Source organism: Salmo salar, chromosome 19, assembly GCF_965601325.2.
Source record: "Salmo salar chromosome 19, fSalSal1, whole genome shotgun sequence".
Classification (NCBI taxonomy): Eukaryota; Metazoa; Chordata; class Actinopteri; order Salmoniformes; family Salmonidae; genus Salmo; species Salmo salar.
In genome coordinates, this window is record NC_138309.1 from 61,405,919 (window position 1) to 61,415,425 (window position 9,507).

Genomic DNA, 9,507 nt, shown 5'->3' on the forward strand with positions numbered 1-9,507 from the left:
TCGTGTCTTTGGGTACCATTAAACTGAAGACATGTTTATCAATTAGCTCCCTGTAATTATTATCACGCGATTAAACTGATTAATCATTTAATTGTAATTAACTAGGAGATCGGGGCACCAAGGAGAATATTCAGATTACAAAGCTATAATTTTCCTAATATAACTTTCCTGTTCTATAATATTCTATTCTATTATAGTATAGGCCGATTATCTTCTGGTTTAAATGGTGTAGTTTACCTCGTGTTCAGTCTCATTCCAAACGTCGTAAATTGTTGTATCTGCACGAACCCAGTCTTTACTAAAATCATCCATACATCAATTGTCTTAAAATCATTTATTTACTACACTAAGTAATTAACAGAAAACATACAAACAGTAATTATCGTGACAAAGGATTGGTATAGTAATGTGCGCTAATGGCTAACAGGCATCGCTGGTCTGTTAGACAATGGGTCATAAACGGTCAGCTGATAATGCACACCTACAGAGTTCATTAATATTAACAATTGACAATTGAAGGCTCACTCATTCGGGAACAATTGCAATCAATATATATTTACGCTCAGTGTGTCGTTCTGATTCTTGTTGGAGAGTTCGGTTCTGTTGGGGAGTTTTCTCCGCGTTCTCTCTCTCTCTCTCTCTCTCTCAGTTAGAATGGATCTTTCAGAGCGACATTCATTAATGTCGTCATAGAATGGATGTTTCGTTGGTCTTCGCGTTCGATGATATAATTTACTTAGCTGCAGACTAATAATTAATATCAAAGACTTGTTCTTATTCTGTCGGTATCAATAGTCTAAAAGTTAACCACGTGGTATGGTTCACTTTCAGTAGAGGAATTGGATGGTAAAACCTATTGGCCATGGAGTGGAGGCCTGGTCTGGGGAAATGTAAATCAGGGGGTGTTTTATAGTGCCCATAGAACAGGCTTGTCAAATGACGCCTGGTCCTGTATGGGTCCCTGGGGGCGTGCCTATGACTGAGTTAGACTTGGTTACAGAAATACAATTCTATCACATTACATCAGTACATCGCATCTCAATGTATTACAAAAGCTTTATCCTTATTAATACATTCTATACACCCATTATGATGCAAGTCTCAAGCTGAGGCTATTATATAAACAGTTTTATGGTAATATGGCTATATTGTCTCTTCTGAGTATCACAAAATTGTACCAAGCGGATCAGTTCGTAGCTGGATTCTTCACCAATCTTCCATACCTTCTCCAGAACACACATGTCGCTCGGTTCTCCAATTCTATGAGTTGGAAGAATTTCCTTTGTCTCTCTATGAAACATGTGGTAGGAGATTCTCCTCTTAGGGTTTTTACAACCCTATCACACAGGGCCTGGGTTGGGGGGAAGGTAGGTTGGGTGGTGGTGAAAAAGGGAGGGGGTCAACTGTCCTCCCTGTCCCAAAAGAGGCCAACGTCATGACACGAGGTTAGTTACAGGTTACAACTTCCCCCCGATTACCGTATTAACCCCTCGTTCCATGTGTCTCTCCTCAGGCCGGTGGTGGCTGGCCCGTTCCAGGAGTCTGAGGTGCGGGAGGTTCCTCCGCCCCCTCTGGACATCGAGGGGGCCCCGGCGTATTCCGTCCGCTCCATACTGGATTCAAGGCGTCGGGCGAGGGGCCTTCAGTACCTTGTGGAGTGGGAAGGGTACGGTCCAGAGGAGAGATGCTGGGTTCCGGTGGAGGACGTGTTGGACCCTTCAATGCTGCGGGAGTTCCACCGTCTCCATCCGGATCGCCCTGCACCTCGCCCTCCGGGTCGTCCCTGAGGCCGGTGTCGGCCAAGGGGGGGGGGGGGGGGGGTACTGTCATGACTTCTGCCGAAGTCGGTTCCTCTCCTTGTTCGGGCGGCGTTCGGCGGTCGACGTCACCGGTCTTCTAGCCATCGCCGATCCACCTTTCATTTTCCATTTGTTTTGTCTTGTTTTCCAACACACCTGGTTTACATTTCCCTCATTACTTGTCGTGAACCCTCTGTTCCCCCCATGTCTATGTGTGAAATTGTTTATTGTCGAGGTTGGCACGCTTCCGGCTGGTTACTGCCGGGTTTTGTTTTATTACCCGTGCTTTGGGGCAGCCGTGCTTTGGGGCAGCCGTGCTTTGGGGCAGCCGGTACTTTGTACTTTGTGCTGCCTTACTTGTTCTTTGTGCATTTTTTGTGTGACGCGGTTGCGTTCTGTTCAGATGATTGCCTAAGTAAAGTGCTTTGTCCACTCATCTCTGCTCTCCTGCACCTGACTTCCATGCACCAGCTACACTCACCCCTTGACAGTTGCATAGCAAGTGTACAGCACACCATAAATGTGTTACCCAGTCGAAAACATAGTTGCCGTTTACACTAAAAGACCACTCACATTGTTTGCTTCCTTGCACGGCTCTTAAATTCATAACAGGTCAATATTATTCTTTCCAAAAGATTGGATATATATTGTAGTATAAACACATTAAAAACAGTGTAAAGACTCGTAGAACATCTCCTATTTCCTATGTGTATTCACTATACATTGGAATGTATTCGCTATACCTTGGAATGCTCAGGGGAAGCATGGTGAAACTCTTACCAGTCATTTTGCTGCTGACAGATCCATCTGACCCTAAAGTTGAGATCAGTCACTAGTGACAGTGACATCTTGTCTTCCTTAAAGGTGAAAGGCCCTTAGAGGGCAACCTAGACTCAGGGGTAGACGTAACATAGTAAATGTAAATCTGACCCTCCAATTAGTATGTTACGTTTCGTATGGTATGTATTAATTTGTGGATGTCCATCATCCATTCCATATGATATGTTACAAATTACAATTTGAATGATATGTTATGAATTGCAATTTGTACAATATGTTATGAATTTGCAAAACGTATGATATGTTACGAAGCCAATTTGTTGTGGCTAACGTTAGCTAAGTAGCTAACATTATTTAACCTGTTAGGGCTAGGGGGCAGCATTGACACAGCTGGATAAAAAACATACCCGATTTAATCTGGTTACCACTCCTACTCAGTAACTAGAATATGCATATACTTATTACATATGGATAGAAAACACCCTAAATTTTCTAAAACTGTTTGAATGGTGTCTGTGAGTATAACAGAACTCAAATGGCAGGTCAAAACCTGAGAGATTCCTTTACAGGAAGTGGCCTGTCTGACCATTTGTTGAACTTCTTTTCCATCTCTATCATTTACTAAGGATCTCTGCTCTAACGTGACACTTCCCACGTCGTCCATAGGCGCTCAGAGCCCGGGAAAAAACAGAATATCGTCATTCCAGCCCCAGGCTGAAACACATTATCGCCTTTCTCAAGTGGCCGATCAAGAGACACTAGCTTATGCGCGTGACCCGACCGCCCCCGCCTTTGGGATTTTTTCCTCTGTTTGCCGAAAAGGAGATTCCCTGTCGGAATATTATCGCTTTTCTACGAGAAAAATGTCGTAAAAATTGATTTTAAACAGCGGTTGACATGCTTCGAAGTACGGTATGGAATATTTAGAATTTTATTGTCACGAATTGCGCCATGCGCGTGACACTTCTTTACTATTTCGGATAGTGTCTGGAACGCACGAACAAAACGCCGCTATTCGGATATAACGATGGATTATTTTGGACCAAACCAACATTTGTTATTGAAGTAGCAGTCCTGGGTGTGTATTCTGACGAAGACAACAAAAGGTAATGACATTTTTATAATAGTAAATATGATTATGGTGAGTGCTAAACTTGCCGGGTGTCTAAATAGCGAGCCCGTGATGCCTGGGCTATGTACTTAGAATATTGCAAAATGTGCTTTCACCAAAAAGCTATTTTAAAATCGGACATATCGAGTGCATAGAGGAGGTCTGTATCTATAATTCTTAAAATAATTGTTATGCTTTTTGTGAACGTTTATCGTGAGTAATTTAGTAAAATGTTAGCGAATTCCCCGGAAGTTTGCGGGGGGTATGCTAGTTCTGAACGTCACATGCTAATGTAAAAAGCTGGTTTTTGATATAAATATGAACTTGATTGAACAAAACATGCATGTATTGTATAACATAATGTCCTAGGGTTGTCATCTGATGAAGATCATCAAAGGTGAGTGCTGCATTTAGCTGTCTTCTGGGTTTTGGTGACATTATATGCTGGCTTGAAAAATGGGTGTCTGATTATTTCTGGCTTGGTACTCTGCTGACATAATCTAATGTTTTGCTTTCGTTGTAAAGCCTTTTTGAAATCGGACAGTGTGGTTAGATTAACGAGAGTCTTATCTTTAAATGGCTGTAAAATAGTCATATGTTTGAGAAATTGAAGTAATAGGATTTTTAAGGTTTTGAAAATCGCGCCACAGGATAGCAGTGGCTGTTACGTAGGTGGGACGAATTCGTCCCGCCTAGCCTAGAGAGGCTAACCTAGGGGTTAAGGTTAGGGGAAGCGTTAGCTAGTTGCAAAGTAGTTCAAAAGTAGTAAGTAGTTGCTAAGTATCTAAAATGCTGAAGTTGTCCTTGATGAGATTTGAACACACAACCTTTGGGTTGCTAGACATTCGCTTTATACGCCTACCCATCCACCCTGACCAACTACCCTACTTTTGTTTTTGCCTTAAGTGACCTTCCGTGTTATGTAACCATACCAAACGTAACATATCATACTAATTTGATTGTCCCCGATTTAAGTTTACAATGTTACGTCTAGTCTATGAGACCAGGCTGTAGTGGGAGTGAAGGAAGCGAAAAGCCCTGGGAGCATGAAGCAGGAGGATTGAGACATTTTCAGTTTTCCACTCAAATGCCCTCATACAATTATACCAGGGAGGAAAGACGAGTGATGGACACGGTCCAAACTTTTTAAAATGCAGCCTCTGAAGTGAGCTTGGTTAATCTCTGAAAAGGGCAAATGTCAAAGAGTATATGACTGGTTTCTTTTTCTCTCCAGATATTGATGCCCTTCTATTTCTCCTGAGTTAATACAAAATCCATTTAACAAGATAAACACAGTTTACATGACCCTCTATTGGAATAGGTGAAGAGAGAGGTAACTCTCATTCTGTTTTTGATTGAGATGTCGGTCAACCATGTCACTCCTAATGACATTGATATATCTGTCATTGTCCAGAGACACAGAGACATGGACTTGACACTCACTGCTCCTGTGTTGTCAGACAGTGATAGGAAGCAGCTGGTGCATCGTCTCTTGGTTCAGCTCATCGTGTCAGTCTCCACCCACGGTTACCAGCTGCCCCCCATCCACACCCCGAGGAGGCGGGGTCTCGGTTGTCGTGGCACCTGTGGGGGTGTCACCTGATGGGAGAAAAGGAAGTGGAAATGAAGGGAAGCAGCAGATCCTGTCACGGAGCATCAAAGCACCTGTCAGTCAAATCACTGACCTGCAGGGTGTGTGTGTGTTTGTGAGTGTGTGTGTGTGTGTCCATAAAGTCACTGACCTACAGGATGCGTGTGTGTGCTTGTATGTGTGTGTGCATACCCATCATTGCAGGGTATGTGAATACATTACATTAACAGCTTGATCCCAGAGAGTGTGTGAGTCCGTAAACACAATGACCTGGAGGGTGTGTGTGCAGTGTGTGTATCTAAATGCACTGATCTGTATACTGCATGCCTGTGTGTTATTTTCTGATTTGGCTATGAATGTCATTGAGTTTCTTCTCAACAGCATCCCTTGAAAAAGGCCCAGCAGCTGAAACATTGGCCGTGAGTTGATATTGAATTCAAAGGTAAATGTTTTTACGTGTGCATCCTATCCTCCTTCACTACTTCCAAAATGAAACATACTGGCAATGCACTCATTAAATATCACTAGGTTGTACATATTGAATTCTCAAACCGCAGGTACATTATATGTATGATAATCTCGGACACCCAACTAAAATCTTGCGTAATTGCATCAGATGCTCGATTAAGTTCTGGGGGAGAGACGTGTTAGAAAATATACTAACGCGACACGCTAAGTCTCCACCCCTCTAAACGGAAACTCAACAAGTTTCAGGCAAGTCTATCGTCCAAATGTCCCCTCCCCTTCCAAAATTCTAAATATGCGAGCACCTGCGAAATCGTGATTTGTTCAAATGATCTGTGACGAAAAATCTGTTTACCAGAACAAAGTTCCTCGTTAGTCGTCGCATCCCACAGTCTGTCGAAAGATGCTACTACCATTTATGTTACGTGCATCTGTCCACAGGAAATGATATCCGTGACCATATTACACTAGTCTACCTCACATACAGTTGTAATGCTCACCAAATATCTGGTAGCCTTTGGGGGATACAGCACCACCAGCATGTCCATGACCATGCCCTTCTACCCTTAGCACCAGAGCTCAGTGCGATGCCGCCTCTTGCCCTCACACCCTTGGGAACAAGAAGCCTGGATGGTGTCAGTGTATGTCCCAGCTGCAACCACTGCCCCAGCCCGCTGGCGAACCCCCCGTTCCTGGGTGTTACCTGCAGCGGTGTGGAGTGGGGGGGGGGGATCAGCTGGGGAGCAGCGGGCAATGGACGGGGGCTTGTGGGAGTTAGTAGAGAGAGGACACTGCAGCTATGGCTCTGGTTCTCTGAGCAAGATTATAGGCTGCCTTGGCCCTGGCTAGCCAAGCGGGAGGAATGGAGGGAGACAGGGTCCAATCACCCAGGCCCCCTTGGCTCCCTCAGCTCTACTCCCTGGGGTCCTGTGGCCTTCCAAACTACAAGTCCATGTTTTAGCATACCATATGTTCAACCCCACACCCCTTCAGCAAATAAACAAGTCGAGTAGCTATAGCTAGAGGGCGGTCATGTCTCTATCCCCCATACTCTCTCCCTCTATCTGCCTTTCTCACTCTCTCTCTGTGTGTCCTCTCAAAGTGCACTTTGGCTGCATGTGTCACATATTCTTAATGGAGGAGAAATCTGTCCCTTATTATTGTATGACATGGAATACTGTTAGTTTAACAGTGATACAGCAGCGACTTTTGTAAGCGGGGGCTGACTTTTATTTTGTAAAGTGAGCGCCCTCGCGCTGACAGTATTTTGTAGGATTATCATATTTTATCGATCTGAAACAGTTTTGTTGTTTAGCAGGTATTGTGTGTTCCCTGTATTCCATATGAGGTAAATAGTATAACTATGTGATGTATAGCTGAGCTCAATGAAAATGACTAGAGAAAAAAATACAGTTATTTCTCAAATCAGTTATAGTAATTATAGTAATAGAAAACAATAGAAAACACTGGTAATTCCACCAATGGAGTGCCTTTTGCATTACCTATTCAACAAACTGTATGAATAAGGCTTGAAATTAATAAATAATCAATTTATAAAATTACTAACTATAAGATTTCACTTTCCTTATGTATACATATTAGTATATTTAGTGTTAGAGATAATGTGCATATTTTCTAAAGGTCAATTCAATTGATTGGACATGATCTGGAAAGGCACACACCTGTCTATAGAAGGTCCCACAGTTGACAGTGCATGTCTGAGTAAAAACAAAGCCATGAGGTCTAAGGAATTGTCTGTAGAGCTCCGAGACAGAATTGTGTTGAGGCATAGATCTGGGGAAGGGTACCAAAAGATTTCTGCAGCATTGAAGGTCCCCAAGAACACAGTGGCTTCCATCATTCATGGAAGAAGTTTGGAACCACCAAGACTCTTCCTAGAGCTGGCCGACCGGCCAAACTGAGCAATCAGGGGAGAAGGGGCGGCAGGTAGCCTAGTGGGTAGAGTGTTGGACTTGTAACCGAAAGGTTGCAAGATTGAATCCCCAAGCTGACAAGGTAAAAATCTGTTGTTCTGCCCCTGAACAAGGCAGTTAACCCACTGTTCCTAGGCCGTCATTGAAAATAAGAATTAGTTCTTAACTGACTTGCCTAGTTAAATAAAAGTAAAATAAAAATAAAAAAGGGCCATGGTCAGGGAGGTGACCAAGAACCCTATGGTCTCTCTGACAGAGCTCTAGAGTTCCTCTGTGGAGATGAGAGAACCTTCCAGAAGGACAACCATCTCTGCAGCACTCCACAAATCAGGCCTTTATGGTAGAGTGGCCAGACAGAAGCCACTCCTCAATAAAAGGCACATGACAGCCCGCTTGGGGTTTGTCAAAAGTTACCTGAAGTATTCTCAGGCCATGAGAAACAAGATTCTCTGGTCTGATGAAACCAAGATTGGCCTGAATGCCAAGTTGTCAAATCTGGAGGAAACCTGACACCATCCCTATGGTGGTGGCAGCATCATGCTGTGGGGATGTTTTTCAGTGGCAGGGACTGGGACACTTGTCAGTATCGAGGCAAACACAGAGCAAAGTATAGAGAGAGATCCTTGATGAAAACCTGCTCCAGAGCGAAGGTTCACCTTTCAACAGGACAACAACCCTAAGCACACAAACAAGACAATGTAGGAGTGGCTTCGGGACAAGTCTCTCAATGTCCTTGAGTTGCCCAGCCAGAGCCCGGACTTGAACCCGAACAAACATCTCTGGAGAGACCTGAAAATAGCTGTGCAGCAACGTTCCCCATCCAACCTGACAGAGCTTGAGAGGATCTGCAGAGAAGAATGGGAGAAACTCCCCAAATAAAGGTGTGCGTCATATCCAAGAAGAAAACTCGAGGCTGTAATCGTGCCAAAGTTGCTTCAACAAAGTACTGAGTAAAGGGTCTGAATACTTATGTAAATGTGATATTTCATTTTTTTTATTTTATAAATTAACATTTTCTAAAATCCTGTTTTTGCTTCGTCATTATAGGGTATTGTGTGCAGATTGATGAGGGGAAAAAACTATTTAATACATTTTAGAATAAGACTGTAACCTAACAAAATGTGGAAAAAGTCATAGGGTCTGAATACTTTCCAAAGGCACTGTAACTTTTGAAAGATAGTTGATATGCGTTTTTCTACATTGTAATGGACACAGTCCAACCTTTGGTAGGCAGGCGGTTGGCAGTCTTCGGCTGCGGTACAGCAAAACCAAGTCAGCCACTGCTCATGGTTCTCACAGCGGAAGTGAAATGATAGGCTGCAATGACTTTGCTCATGATCATACACACCACAAATGACATTTTCTTGCGCCAGTGCCTTTTCATTATCTGGATTGACACTCGTGGTTTCTAGCTAACGTTACACCAATCAAAGTAGTGGAGAGTGTAGTGAAGCAAAACTTTAGTGGTCAAAACCATTCATCTTGTGGGGAGGGAGTTGGCAAAATGCTATCTTATCACAACATATATGGCCAGATATAAACACTGACTATACCAAACATTAGGTACAACTTCCTAATATTGAGTTGCACCTCCCCACCTTTGCCCTCAGAACAGTCTAAATTCGTTGGATTCTACAAGGTGTTGAAAGTGTTCCACAGGGATGCTAGCCCATGTTGACTCCAATGCTTCCCACAATTGTGTCAAGTTGCCTCGATGTCCTTTGGGTGGTGGAAACTGTTGTGCGTGAAAAATCCATCAACGTTGCAGTTCTTGACACAAACCAGTGCGCCTAGGACCTACTACCATACAAAAACATAAGTTTGCAT